Raw genomic sequence first — 14,584 nt, 5'->3', positions numbered from 1 at the left:
ACCTGGCTCTCTCATGTTTTTCTTTACCCATGGAAGATAACCTTCATTTATCTCCATCTCTTTGGCTATGGTGACTAGTGTTGGAATACACAGGGGAATGCAAAGATTTCTTCCAGATTCTGATTTAATTTCCTCTGGATCTGCACCCACAAATGGGACTGCTGGATCTGATGGGAGTTCTATTTCTAGTCTGAAGGAACTTCTATACTGTTTTCCATAATGACTGTACTCATTTGCATTCCCAACACTGAGATATGCTTTTATTACTTATATAATTATAGTTTTATTACCATCTAACATACCAAGTTATTATGGGAGGTGACAGTATGCATCAAGGACTTTTCCTAGGAGGAAGCAAAGACTTACACATTTCCCTCAGGCACTGTGGACTTTCTTTGAAGGCCACATATGGATCAGAAAGTAAGGACCACACACCAAATGATTAGTCTGATGGCAGCTCAGGAAAAACCACAGCACTTAGCACTTAGGGAGGTAAGGGGAGCAGCAGAACTGTGTGGAGCTGCTAGAGACCCCAGTGCAGCCCAGAACCCAGAGTCTCTCAGGAGCAAACACAAGGGCTTGGGTTTAATTAGGAGCAGAGGGGGAAGAGGAGGAGGGAGAGAGAAAGACAGAGACTGGGAAAGGCAGAAAGAGAGGGGGGGGCAGGGAAGGAAGGGGGAGGGAAAGAAGGGGAAGGAGGGAAGGAAGGAAGGAGGGAAGGAAGGAAGGAAGGAGGGAAGGAAGGAAGGCAGGCAGGATGTAGCTCCACACTCTAGTTCAGGGAGTCAGGTTGTTATCTCTGTATGTGCTCTTCCTGTATTTGTTGAGTGCTGACTGGTATCTTCAGACACCTGCTTTTCCTCTTTCTTGTACTACCAAAAATCCAAATACTCTCCTTTTAGTTCTCCTCGTCAACTCTGCAGGCACAGGGCCCTCAGTGTTGTGGTCAGACTGTATCTTCCTCTGCTGGCTGCCAACCAGCAAGTAAGCTGCTGCTTGAACCCATGTCTGTATACAACTGGCTCAGCCAGGCCTGGCCCTGGGTCATGGGATGACTGAGAAGTGGGGAGCTGGACAGATGCTCCTGGCAGGGCAGAGGGAAAGAAGGCCTTCTGAGGCCCAAACCAGACATGGCATGCCCAGGGTGGCAGAGATTACATGAAATACGTTGAGTTTGTATACTTTGGATAGTTGTAACTTATTTCTAGAAAGCATGGAGATTTCTTATATACTGCAAAGGTGGAAAGTGCATATTCCTAATGTCAACGTATGTTCCAGGGAAGGCAGAGGGTTCAGAAAGTGAACAGTAGGCTTTTTTGTGTGTGCATGGGTCATGGGGCTTGAACTTGGGTGCTGTCCCTGAGCTCTTCAGCTCAAGGCTACCGCTCTACCCCTGAGTTTGGGCGTTGTCCCTACACTCGAGCCAAACCCCACTTCCCATTTTCTAGGGGTTAATTGAAGATAAGAGTCTCAGGTCCTTTTTGTGCCTGGGCTGGCTTTGAACCTTGATCCTCAGATCCCAGCCGCTTGAGTAGCAAGGATTACAGACGTGAGCCACTGTGCCCAGCTAACAGTAGGCATTTTAATGTGCATTTCAAATGCTAATAGAAGGTTAATGGGGACTGATTTAAGGAATCAGCCACCCATTAATGGAATCTACAGCGGTAAATCTGCTTCAAAGAGGGTAAGAGAAACAAGGAATGCTGAAGAAAGATGGCAAAAATTAGATACAAAACTGTTCAAGTCAGCCGGTGCTGGTGGTTCACACTTGCAGTCCTAGCTATTCAGGAGGCTGAGGGCTGAGGATCACAGTTCAAAGCCAGCCCAGACAGGAAAGGCCATGAGACTCTTACCTCCAATTAACCACTAGAAAACATGACGTGGCACTGTGGCTCGAGTGGTAGAGAGTTAGCTTTGAGCTGGAGAGCTCAGGGGCAACTCCCAGGCCTAGAGTTCAGGCCCCATGACTGACCAAAGAATAAACAGACAAATAAACAAAAACTATTAAATTCCTGCAGAGCCACAGAATTGTAATCTTTTGTGTTAATTTCTTTGGTGGGGGGAGAAGTTATTTTCCCTATCTGAGAGAAATTATTTGCATTTCTACTGAATGGAAAGATCATTTACATTTTAACAGTTTCCACACAAGAACACCCAATTTTACAGTTATAAATGTCTAGGGTCTAGTTAACAACAACTAGTAGGTGGTGGTGGTGGTGAGTGTGTGCACGTGCACATACTGGGACTTGTTCTCAGGGCTGTTCCTTAGCCTTCTCCCTCAAGGCTGGAACTCTACCACTTGTGCAATCGCTCCACTTCCAGCTTCTTGTTGGTCTCACAGACTTTCTTTCCCAGGCTTGAAACCTCAATCCTCAGCTCTCAGCCTCCAGAGTAGTTAGGATTCCAGGCATGAGCCACGAGACCCAGGCATTGCATGGCTCTTAAATACACTGGACGCTCCACAGTAGTGTGGGGACTCCTTACCCTTGCAACAGGAAGTCTAGGAATGAACAGTCAAAAGGCCCTTGTGTTTCCACTGAACTGAAACACCTTCAGGACTCTGGGGAACCAGGAAGTGAAGACAACAGGAAGGAGGCCAGGGCTTCAGGAAACCACAGCGAGGATGACCTCACAAAGAAACCAGTGTGACAGACTCCTAACGCAGTCCGGCTGGCGTGAGGCGACACATTCTGAGCCACAGAAGGAGTAGTGTGACCCGTGCTTTTCATTTGCGTGGTTCAAGGAAATGAAAATAGCCCAGGTGGTTGGAGAATCGCTTGGGGATGAAATGATACAAATGCTGACAGATGGTTTGGAAATCTCCTGGCCTGCCAGCCAGCCAACCTCACCATGGAAAGCCTTGCCTGGGAGGTGGGTCACAGCAGCTCTGGTGAGAGGCTGGAAATAGAAGCCCAGACAGACCCAATAGCAGCCACAGTCCTCAGATGTTCAGAGGGGACTGAGAGAAGCATAGCCGAGTGAGGAGCCAGGGTCCCCTGCTCTACAAAACACAAAGAGTGGAGTGTTCAAGTCCAAGGATCAGGTTTCTCAAGATGGACACCTGAGCAGTGCCCGCTGAGCCTCAGACTCTCCTCCAAGGGTCAGGAGTACAAAACTATGCCTCTTCCCTTCCAGGAGGTGCCACTTTGCACCCCCATTCCTCCCAGAAACCTGGCAAGGATCTAGGGGGTGACAGGGCTCTGCTGCTTCCTCAGTAATCCTGGGGGAGCCATGCAGTGGCTGTCAGGGAATCCATTTCCCCAACTCCCACCCTCACCACCCCAGGTTTGCATATCTAGGTTCTGTTCTCCAAGGAGTCTAGGCTAACTCAAAGCTTCTCTCTGTGCAGTTTAGAAGCTGCTGGCACTTCAGTTTTCCAGTATAACTGGATGGACTGGTGCCTGGGCCCCTCTGTTCAACAGCACTCATCCAAGGAGAGACAGAGAAAGCTGCCTCACTTCTCCATGGCCGAGGGAGGCCTCTGCCTCAGCCTGATTCGGGTGGGGTGGAGGGGGCAGGACACATGGACTCTGTTTTCTTATAGATCACAGTCAGTTTATTAAACTTGGATGACAGCAAACCACAAACTGAGTTATCAGAACCACAAGCCTGGAGGCCCGGGCAGTTTCCTCTTCTGGAATCTCTCTTAGCCTCCGGTTCCCTAAACAACTCGCCTCACCAATCTGAAACCATCTTTGGTCACCTTCACCTCCCCTTAAGGTCGGTTCTGCAGGCATCATGGCTTCACGGCTCACCCCACCATCCCTGTCCACTGTAAGAACGTGGGGGCGGGGGTTGGGGAAGGGAATGAACTCATAGGCCACAGTACAACCCCAAGTCCTGCTAGGGCCCCCAAGAGACCATGATAGAAGGCTCCAACCCAAACCAAAGCCACTCAGCAGAGCTTCCTGTGTGGCGGCAGCCAGCGCTGGAGGGCACAGCGTGCAGCCCGGAGTGGCCCTGAGCTCTCCATTGTGTGAGAAGTTGCTGAGAACTTCAAAGTGACAAGAGGCCCCCCAGTTGCTTCAAAGACTGACTCCTGCAAGCCCGAATCTTCTGGGGAATATTTCCCCCCAGTTCCTGAAGCGACATAAAAAGGGTTGCTGAGGTTTACAATGAGTCCCTGGGGGCCCTTGTGTGTTTCTACCTTTAATCTATCCCCTCCCCCCTCCTCCTCCTGCCCCACACCCCAGGCCTCTGAAGCAACACGAGGACTCCACCTGTTTGAGGATGCTACCTTCAGGTGTCTCCAGCCCCAAACTGCCTCCCCCTCCTGTGCAGGTGCCTTAGCCTTTCATCATACGCAGCTGCCCTTCTCCAGCTGGGGTGGAGGGCGGGGCTTTGGGGGTGGGTGTGGTGCTGGGACTTGGACATGCCCTCTGAACTCAGGTGTTGGAAAGCTAATGCCCAATGCACCAGGGAGATGGGTGGAAATAATTCCTTTTTTTTTTCCTTCTCTTTTTCTTTTTTTTTTTTCTTTCAATCCTGGAACTTGAACTCAGGCCCTAGGTGCTGTCCCTGAGTCATTCTGTGCTCCAGGCTAGTGCTCTACTACTTGAGCCACAGTGACTTCTGCTTATGTGGTACTAAGTGATCGAACCCAGGGCTTCATGCATGCTTGCAAGCACTCTACCACTGAGCCCTAAACCTGGATCTTTAAGATTTTTTTTTTTTTTTTTACCAAGTCTGCTCTCCTGATGACAACATTTATTCTGACTATGGTCATGGGGCAAGCTTGTCAGAAAAGGGGCCGCCCGGCTCCTGCACGCTCCACCTCACTTCCCTGTCATCTGGCCATACCTGGGCCAAATTAGGACCAAGCAGAGTGTGCTCCCCACATACAGCTCCTTCGTCCCTGCATTTCCCAGCCCCCAGAACCTTGAAGCAAATGCATCTCTGTTCTTTGTAAATAACCCAGTCAGTGCTCTCCTATTATAGCAGCGCAAAGACGCGTGGGCTGTGTGACCATTATGCAGCCTTCTAGAACAGATTTCTAGTTGGAGTTGTTTCAGTTAAAAAGTATGGGCTGGGAGTTTGGCCTAGTGATAGAGTGCTTGCCTAGCATGCACGAAGTCCCGGGTTCAATTCCTCGGTACCACATACATGGAAAAAAAAAAAAAGCCGGAAGTGGTGCTGAGGCTCAAGTGGTAGAGCTCTAGCCTTGAGAAAGCCCAAGGACAGTGCTCAGGCCCTGAGCTCAAGCCCAGGACTGGCAAGATAGAGATTGAGAGGATTGTGGTGCTAAGCCAGAGTAGACAACAAATTCCTGTGGTCCTATTTCAGCAGATAAACTTGAGTGTAGTGGTGCACACATATCATCTCATCTATGTGGGAATTGTAAATAGGAGGATTATGGTCCAGATTATGGCCCTGGTGTAAGCCTAAGAACCTATCTCCAATAATAATGAATGCAAAAAGAACCAGAAGTGTGGCTCATGTGGTAGACTGCCTGGTAGACAAGCACCATCACAACTTCACACACACACACACACACACACACACACACACACACACACAAATGAACAAAGCAATAGTAAGGCCAGGTGTGTGGCCTAGTTGGTAGAGTGCTTGCCTAGCATACACAAAGCCTTGAGTTCTATTCCTCAGTACCACATATACAAAAAAAGCCAGAAGTGGTGCTGTGGCTTAAGTGGTAGAATGCTAGCCTTAAGCAAGAGTAAGGAATTGTCTGATGTTTAATCTTATGGTCTTCCCAGGAAAGCAGTAGGGGTCTCAAGAGATGGTGTTTATCACATTATCATTTCCTAAAGGAACAATATATAGTTTCTTTCTGTGCTCAAGATGGTTGTATATGTGTTCAGGTGAAATGCACGTTGAACAATTGCACACATATGGCCGCACATCTCCTTCACCATCTCAGCCTGTGTATTGAGCAAACTAGATGAGCCTGTTGGACAGAGCATTTGAGACAAAGAAATTCTACAGAGCTCTACACAAAAAGTGTAACTATGGCTATCCTGGGAATTGGCCCGAAGCCTCCACCTGCACTAGAAGATGCTCAGGGAAGAGTTTGCTTACTGCAACCATGACTTCCTGGCTGACCAGGAAGAAGCGCCATCTGCACCTGGGGGCAGATGTAAAGAGCAGTGATTGCAGCAGTGGCCCGGGACAGATGAAGCCCAGTGGACCTGTTTCTTTTCTTTTTTCTTCTTTGCCAGTCCTGGGCTTGAGCTCAGAGTCTGAGCACTGTCCTTGGGCTTTCTCAAGGCTAGAGCTCTACCACTTGAGCCACACCACCACTTCCAAACTTTTTCTATGTATGTGGTACAGAGGAATTGAACCCTAATCTTAGTGCACGCTAAGCAAGCACTCTACCACTAGGCCAAAGTCCCGACCCAAGCTGTTTCTGTTTTGAAGTGGTTTTCTTAGCCAGGCATAGGTGGCTCATGCGGGTGATCCTAGCTACTCAGGAAAATCGAGAGCTGAACATTGTAGTTTGAAACCAGCTCAGGCAGGAAAGTCTGGGAGGCTCTCCATCTCACCACCAAAAAAGCTGAAAGTGGAGGCTGAAAGTATGGCTCAAGTGGTAGAAAATTAGCCTTGAACAATAAAAGCTCTAGGACCACACCCACACCCTGAGTTCAAGCCTCAGGACTGGCATAAAAATGATGTTTGACAGTCAAACTATCTATTAGCAGATCAATTTAAGCGAGAATAGCATGAGCTCCTTCCAGCTGCTGATGACAGGTTTTCTCAGAAGGAATGATGGCCTTACAGTTAGTTATTAAATGCAATGATAGCCACCAATTTGGTGGAGGGTTGGTGGCTGGTGGGATTATTGATTTAAACACTGAAACTCACTGATTGAATACTTTAAAATACCAAACAGCAGCATTATGGTACCAGGAAGAATTCAACCACTTTCTGACAAGCAATGAGTATTTGGTCTAAATTATTCTATTTTAAATTGGTTTAAATTATTCTACTTATTCTACTTCTACTTTTCTAGAGCTTAAAAGTCTTTCAAAAGTGAGCTGTGACATGGGTGGGCCTAGATCTGAGGCACTCATGCTTGGTGTCTCTTAATTAAGCGAATCCTAAAAGGTTCTAGAATATACTCCGAGACGTACCTTGCTGGCTAACTGTTGCCAACAAGCCAGGACATTAAGCCCAGCAGGCTGCTGATTGGTAACCGTGAGTCATCCTGTCTCTGGAGGAGCCCATGGGGAAGGCAGCGCGGACATTCTTGACATTTTGCCCAGACTTGACTTTTGCAAGAAGCAGGTTTGGTTTTGTTCCGGTGCCTCAGTCGGGTGATAAGAATGCATTCTCTTGGTGTAGGGCCATTTCAAAGTTCTTAGCCTTAAAAGTATTTTTTTTTCCTAGAGCAGTGGGGGCCCACATTGCAATGAGTTGTTCTGATATCATCATGCCCATTTTCTTTCTTTTACATTAGGGTTTTCTAGAGCAACAGAAGCGGGAGATAGATGATAAGCAAGTAAATAATAGGTAGATAGACAGATGACAGATTAATCATAGATGGCATAGATAGATGACAGACCAATCTTAATTAGATTGATAGATAGATGATAGATAGATGATTGATTGATAGATAGATGACAGATAGATACCACGAGGGACTGGCTTAGGTGGTTATAGAGGATGAGAAATCCGTCAATCAGCTACCTACAGAGGATTTGATGGTATAGGTCTCAATTGAGGGCTGGAGATATCTGTCCCAGTTCAAGCAATGGGGCAGGCATTAGAGGACAAAAGCATCCTTCCTCTGCCTTTTGTTATCTAGGCTCTCGTGGACTGAGTAAGTGGCCACTTTCCCCATTCACCAGGGCACATACCCTGCTGCTCACTGACCCCAGCACACGTCAGACAGCCCCTCTCTACTTCCTGCTTAGCATGTGCCTGGCCTGCAAGGGGCGGCCAACAAACTGCGGCATGAGATGTCTAGATACACATTTCCTGGCTCACAAAGAAGCCCAGAAAGCCCAGGGTTTTGGGTTTGTTTTTTTTTGCCTCCTGATTTATGAAGTCAAAGAATGTCAGGATTAACAAAGAATGTCAGGATTAACTCCCGATGAGCACAAGGCATCATTAGCCTTAGCATTCCAAGCTCTTCATTAACACAGGGGTCTTCTGTAACTTGGGGACAGCTGAAGACATGTGACTGTGGATAGAGAAGCCCATATGGAGGGTGCCAGCCTCAAGGGAGGCCGGAAAGGATTTGCTCTCTGCTCTTTGGACTCAGGCCAGCTGGACCTGGCGTTCTAGCCCTTAATACAATGAGTGGTAGAGCAAGTGAGGGGGTGACTGCTCTTTCGGCCTCTGGTGAGCCTGCACACAGGCTCCAAAGCCATGCTGCTACTCCCAGTTAGTCCCTCACACCAAACCAGCCACACACCCTGCAATGTCGGGGTGCTCTTGGGGACCACGCCTTCTCTCATGGGAGTTGACTAGAAAGTTTGGCCATGTCCTTCGAGCTAAACTGTGTGGATAATTACGGGATGTGCTTAAGGGACTGGAGTCTGAAGACATAACAATAGCATTTATCCTGTGCTTCCAACAGCCTACATTTTTTCAGAATCATCTAGAACACTTCAAAACATAGTTTCCTAGGCTCTAGTACCCCACTCCCCACCCTGTCTAATGCACACACATGTGTGCTAGAAAATTTCCGTGAGCAGTGAGAATTGGGGAACCACGGAGACCGTCAGGTCTCCTACCTGAGTTTCTCAGGCACAGTGTTAGGTTCAGCAACTTCCAAGGGCGCACAGCAGGCTTGCCAGGCCTGGGCTTCAGCACAAAGCTCCTGACTGGATCTGTGGCAGTATCTACGCACACACCCTTTGGAAGAACTCGCGGAGAAGCTGTCAGAACAGCCAAGACTTCTGGATGTGGAAAACACATAGTGAGCACTGTTATTAGGCCTGTCAAGTGACCTGGGTCATTTCCCCAGACTGGCCTCTGGAGATTTGTCATCCAGATGTCCCAGTGCTGTCTACACAGTCAAGACTCTCTACCTCGCTGGATAGCCGGTGCCTCATACCTGTAATCTTACCTACTTAGGAAGCTGAGAACTGAGGCTCACAGTTCAAAGCTAGCAAAGTCCATGAGATTCTTCTTTCTTCCTTCCTTTCTTTTAAACCAATCCTGGCTTGAACTCAGAGCCTGGGCACTGTCCTTGGGCTTTTTTCAAGGCTAGCAGTGTACCACTTGAGCCACAGCACCACTTCTGGCTTTTCTATGTATGTGGTACCAAGGAATTGAATCTGGGTCTTCGTGTATGCTAGGCAAACATTCTACCACTAGGCCAAACTCCTGGCCCCATGCAATTCTTATCTCCAGTTACTAACCAAAAAGCTAGAAGTAGAACTATGGCTCTAGTGGTAGAGCATCAGCCTTGAGCAAAAGAAACAAGCAAGAGCATATAAGGCTTTGAGTTCAAGCCCTAGTACCAGCACACAGTAACACACACACACACACACACACACACACACACACACACACACACACACACACACAGTGTGTTTCTAGGTCTATAATTACTGTGCTTCTGCTTGTCCATATTGTATATATGTGGAGACTTCTGTGCCTCAGTTTTCCTCTTTTTAAACTTGACAAGATGGCTGGCACCCTTCTACCTTATTCCTTGGGGCTCTACAAATGAGTTAAATGATCACACAGAGAAATCCTGGGATTCCCCTCAGGCTAGGAAGAGGCTTTCTATACCCACCCAGTGGCCTCTTTAAAGACAGGGCTGTTCTTGTCACATATGGCAATTAGGCAGATGTTGTCAAACCCCTCATTTGAGTAGAACCTCTGGTTATACTCTATGCTTTGCAGGAAGGTCTGCTTCTTCCAGTTTAGGGAGGGCTGGTGAAATTTTTCCTAAAGGTAATCTCAAGGAGTATCTCAATTTCACAATACTGAACAAGATAAAAAATCAAATTCTACTGAATATTATAATCATAGCTACTCAGGAGGCTGAGATCTGAGGATCCACTCAGACTCAGCCAGAAAAGGTAAATTAGAGAGACTCCTCATCTTCAATTAACCAGCAAAAAGCTACAACTGGAGGTATGGATTAAGAGGTACAGTGCCAGCTGTAAGCAAAGAGCTTAAGACACACACAAAATTAAATACTACCACTACTACTAATAAATAGCATTGAGATGTCGCTATGATGTAGACATCATACCAAATATTTTTTCTTTTACTGTTTTTGTAAAGGTGGTGTACCTGACTTCGTAAGTCAGATAGTGAGTTCATTTCTTTTGAACAGTGTCACCCTTTCCTCTCTTCCTCCCAGTTCTCCTCCCCTACAAGTTGTATGGTTCATTTTCGACATAGTGTCTAGTGAGTATCACTGCTGCATTCTTTTCACCATTTGTCTCACCATTTCTGTGCTCTTCCTTTACCCTCCTCAAAACAGATAAACTTATAAACAACACAAAAGGTACAGAAAACAAAAATAGTAACAAAGGAAAAACAACAACAACAAAAAAATACCTCTTGTTTTCATTTCTTTGAGTTCATTTCGACATCTCATTTTATGTGATCATACGTACACAGCGATTGAGCCTTTGTGATCCTCTCCTAAGAATATCCTCTTTGGCTTCACAGTGTAAACGACTAGAGACCTGTACAACTTACCATGTCCAAGTCAAACAGAACCTGTCTTATCACATTTGGTCTCTTACAACAGCTCCCGTATGTAACATTAAATTTAAAAGTATAACTGTAAGTGTTCCCATTGCACAGATGTGCAAGATGAAACTTGGAAAAGTTAAAGAATTTCCTGAAATCATTCAAGTGCTAAATGGCACACCCCAGACTCAAAGTCCAACAGACTCAAGGAGCAAAGAGCTGACAAAGCAGTTGGTGACTGGTTGTTGTTATAAGCTTGAACTTTCCCCTTGGGGCCTCCGACCTCTGACACAGTTAAGGCCCAAGGGTGGCACGGGAGTGGTGCCTGTGACTGAACCACCACAGCAGCTCAGGAACTGCCTGACCCAACCTGGCCAAAGTAGAATGAGCTCTGGGTGTGTCATCATTTGACAGGTACAGTGGTAATGGACCCCCATGGGAGAAGGTTTTAAATAGAGACAAAATACCATGCTGTGAACTATTTGGATTATGAAACTCTTGGGCTCTGAATCTGACAGGAAGAATGAATTGTGTCATCAAAAACTGACAAGACCCAGGAAGTGGCTCTGGAGCATGAGGCCAGAAGCCAGCTGGGCTGGGGAAGGCCTGTGACAGATTTCACTGTCACTTCCTATCACCTTACTCTCCCCACTCCCCTCCCCTCCCCTCCTGCCCGCCCTCTGCCAATAATCCAAACTTGAACTAAGTACTCTATCTACCCAGCACCCCCTGAGAGGGCCTGCAAACTGCACTTACAAAGCCAGACCCAGAGAACTGAGAATTCTAGGTCAATCTGGGCAACATAACAAGACCCTGCTGAAAAAGACAGACACAAAAAGACAGAACACTGGACCATCCTTGACTTGTTGATCTCCTTTATCAGGTCTTACTGGAAGCCATTCACTTCCCAACAACATCTAGACTTCTTGGTAGTGGGAGAGAATAAAGAGATAAATATATAATACCTTTTTTCTTTTTTCTTTTTTTTTTGTTGGTCATGGAGCTTGAACTCTGGGCCTGGGCTCTATCCCTGAGCTCTTCAGCTCAAGGCTAGCACTCTACCACTTGAGCCATACCGCCACTTCCAATAATACCTTTTAATAACTAAGCTCAGAGACTATTTTGTCATTTCAAATCACCTTATCATACAATTAAACAAGGTAACGGGTCACTGAGCAACTCAATTTGACAGCAAGTTCAACCTTATACTATCTAAGAACCCTTAAGACACTTGTGATATCCCAAGTGAATGAGGAAGAATGGTTTCAACAAAATGTGAGCATCCTCTCTGGAAGAAGGGAAGCTTATTTCCATCTCCAAGGAAGGCTGGAATCATTGAGCCTGCAGCCCTACACTGTCATCAGTCTTCTGTCTTCTTTGTTCTCTCCTTAGTTATATGGCTTTCAGTTTTAGATAACTTTATGGCCCAATATAGCAGCTAGAGTTTCAGCCCTCGCATTGATTCTCTTATTCCAGGAAGATAAAGAGGAAGGGAAAATCAGGATAGAAGGGTGCACTGGTAGCCTGTCCCCTCTTCTAGAGTCACCCCAAAACATCTGCTTAATACCTCATTGGTTTAATAGCTCAGGCTGCCAAGAGTGGCAGCCCTTGGGAGGGGGGCAGGGAAAGAAGAGAGGGAACACTAGCTAGGCATCTGGCAGTTTCTACCCCACCCTACTTTTTAAACAAGACCAGCTTCTGTGTTCAGCTCTGCTGCTCAGTGTCCACTCCTCCAAAGAGACCTGTTGTTGAAAAAAAAATACTATCCCCATAGCCTTTAACATGGAAATCTGGGATCCTCCCTTAAGACACCCCCGCCCCAAGGATCCTTCAACTAGCATTTTCCTTTCTTCCCAATGAAGGCTATTCACTGAGCACCCTGTATTGTTTGTAATCTCCACGGTGTGTGAGTGTATCTTTATGTGTGTGTCTGTGTCTGTGTGGGCTCACACATGTGTGCCTATACTGGAGCTTGAACTCAGTACTTCACACTATTGATTAGTTTTTTTGCCCCAACTACACTTTTGGCTTTTTATTAACCAGCCTCCCCCTTCTCCCCACCTCCTAACACACAAATGAAGATACAAATTTCATTAATTTTCCTAACTGGACTGTCTTCAGATCATGATCCTCAGATCTCAGAGTCCTGAGTAGCTGGGATGAGACTCATGAGCCACCAGCTCCTGGCCAGAATCTCTACTTAGCTCATAGCACACTTGAATTTCTTTTCTGAAAAGGCTCCAGTCACAGCCCATTCTTATGTACCTACCTTCCTCCAGGAGGCTCTCCCTGGAACCAGATTCTTTCTAGCATAGTCTATCTTGGCTAGGCTCTCTTCTAATCCAGGGTGTAAGGGCAACACAGCCAAGTGGGGGCAGGTCCTCCCCAAACACCCTGAAAGACAGGCTATAGTTTGCTGGGAACTGGGGACCAGGTAAGGTGGATGCAAGGATGTTGTCTTTTCACTTTTTCCAAGGCTTCTGGACCCCTACTTCTATTTCAGACCCCACAGATAGCTTTGCAATAGCCTTGCACAGCACAAACAATGTGAAGTCAAATAAGATATGAATATTGTCTCAAGAAAAACATCTCCTCTGCAAGAAGCTTCAGAAATAAGGGCTAGGAAAAGTCTGCTAACACGAACAAAACGTGTTACCTTGACTCCTCAGAGAGAGAAGGCCTTCCAGAAGTATGTGCTTCCATTCACATTTGAATTTTAATTATAAATGGAAAACTATGGTAACACATTGCTATATATTCTCTTTTCAAATACAAGAGTCATCACACAGATGGGAACAATTATCCCCAGTTGTGAATTTAAAACAAAAGAAACACACACACACACACACACACACACACCAGCTTTGCGCATTGGCGACACACCTAAACTGTGTTTTCCATTACTGCTGCAAAGGGCATGGTGATTCACACTTGCCATCCAGTCTTTGTGAAGCTGAGACTGCAAGATCTTTAGTTCAAGGCCACTACCTGTGCAGTCTAGGGAAGACCCTGTCTCACAATCAAATCTAAAACAAACAAACCAAAAAACCCTGAGGCCTGATTGACCAGACTGTAATTAATATAGCCATCTCTTTTGACAAATAAGAACTGATGATAAGTGATAGAGGGTAAGTGGTAAGAAGTTTGAGGTTTGCAAAGCTCTGCTACCCAATTACCACCCTAAGACAGTAAGCAAAGAAATTCCAGGCTAGGATGTGGCTTAGTGGTAGAATGCTCACCTAGCATGCATGAAGCCCTGGGTTAGATTCCTCAGTACCACATACACAGAAAAAAACAAAAATGGTGGTAGACAAAAAAAAAGTGGTAGAGTGCTACCTCTGAGAAAAAGAAGCTCAAAAGAAGTTTAAGACTGGCAAAAAAAAAAAATGTAATTCCAGAGAAGGTGTTGGCCTGTGTTCTCTGCTCTTCTATTTCCTGCAACAAACAATCACGGCACAGTTGCAAACATTGATTGTTTGGACTGAACAGAGCAGGCAAAACAGGCTACATTAACTTGAACAAGGTGAATTTTGCTGATAAGCCACCCCGATTTCAGTGTGAAAGTGGCCCTGGTATGACACTACACCCCTAGAAGCACCCAGTGACCAGTATCCAAGGGTGACAGGAGAATGGGTGGACAGCAGAGGTCACATCTACAGGCAGCTGAGGGGACAGCCTGAACGTGGGCACAGGCAGGACTTAGCTGAGAAAGGTCATTTGAAGGAGAATTTGCCCAGGAGTGTTATCTCTTCTGCCTGAGGGTTGAAGACCAGCCAGGTCTCTGGCAGTCCTTCTGCCCAGGCTTCTATCAGGGCTTCTCTACCCCTCTAGGCAAGTGAACACTGTAACACCAGGCAGGTCTCCCAGGCTCACTTTTGGAGTCCTTGTGGCCACTGTGGCTTTGGGAACTCCCTTTTCTCTCCCAGCATGGCAGATCTTGATTGGTTTTTCTCTCTCCTTC

At 46.5% G+C, this 14,584-nt stretch overlaps 2 long non-coding RNA genes across 2 annotated transcripts in view; one reads left to right on the top strand and one right to left on the bottom strand.

Annotated features, from left to right (window-relative positions):
* The window catches only part of LOC150055115 (uncharacterized), a 43,948-nt gene that overhangs the window by 28,929 nt on the left and 435 nt on the right, over positions 1-14,584 (bottom strand). The window contains exon 2 of the long non-coding RNA XR_016537682.1: positions 8,700-8,864. This is a non-coding gene — a long non-coding RNA (uncharacterized LOC150055115). The remainder of the gene's footprint in view (positions 1-8,699; positions 8,865-14,584) is intronic.
* On the top strand, positions 2,709-4,092 carry LOC150055116 (uncharacterized). The gene is made up of 3 exons (XR_016537681.1): positions 2,709-2,871; positions 3,545-3,720; positions 3,903-4,092. It is a non-coding gene; the product is annotated as an uncharacterized LOC150055116 (long non-coding RNA).

This window comes from Megascapheus bottae, chromosome 14, assembly GCF_031878675.1.
Source record: "Megascapheus bottae isolate mThoBot1 chromosome 14, mThoBot2.hap1, whole genome shotgun sequence".
Classification (NCBI taxonomy): domain Eukaryota; kingdom Metazoa; phylum Chordata; class Mammalia; order Rodentia; family Geomyidae; genus Megascapheus; species Megascapheus bottae.
This window is presented reverse-complemented; position numbering and strand designations above follow the sequence as displayed.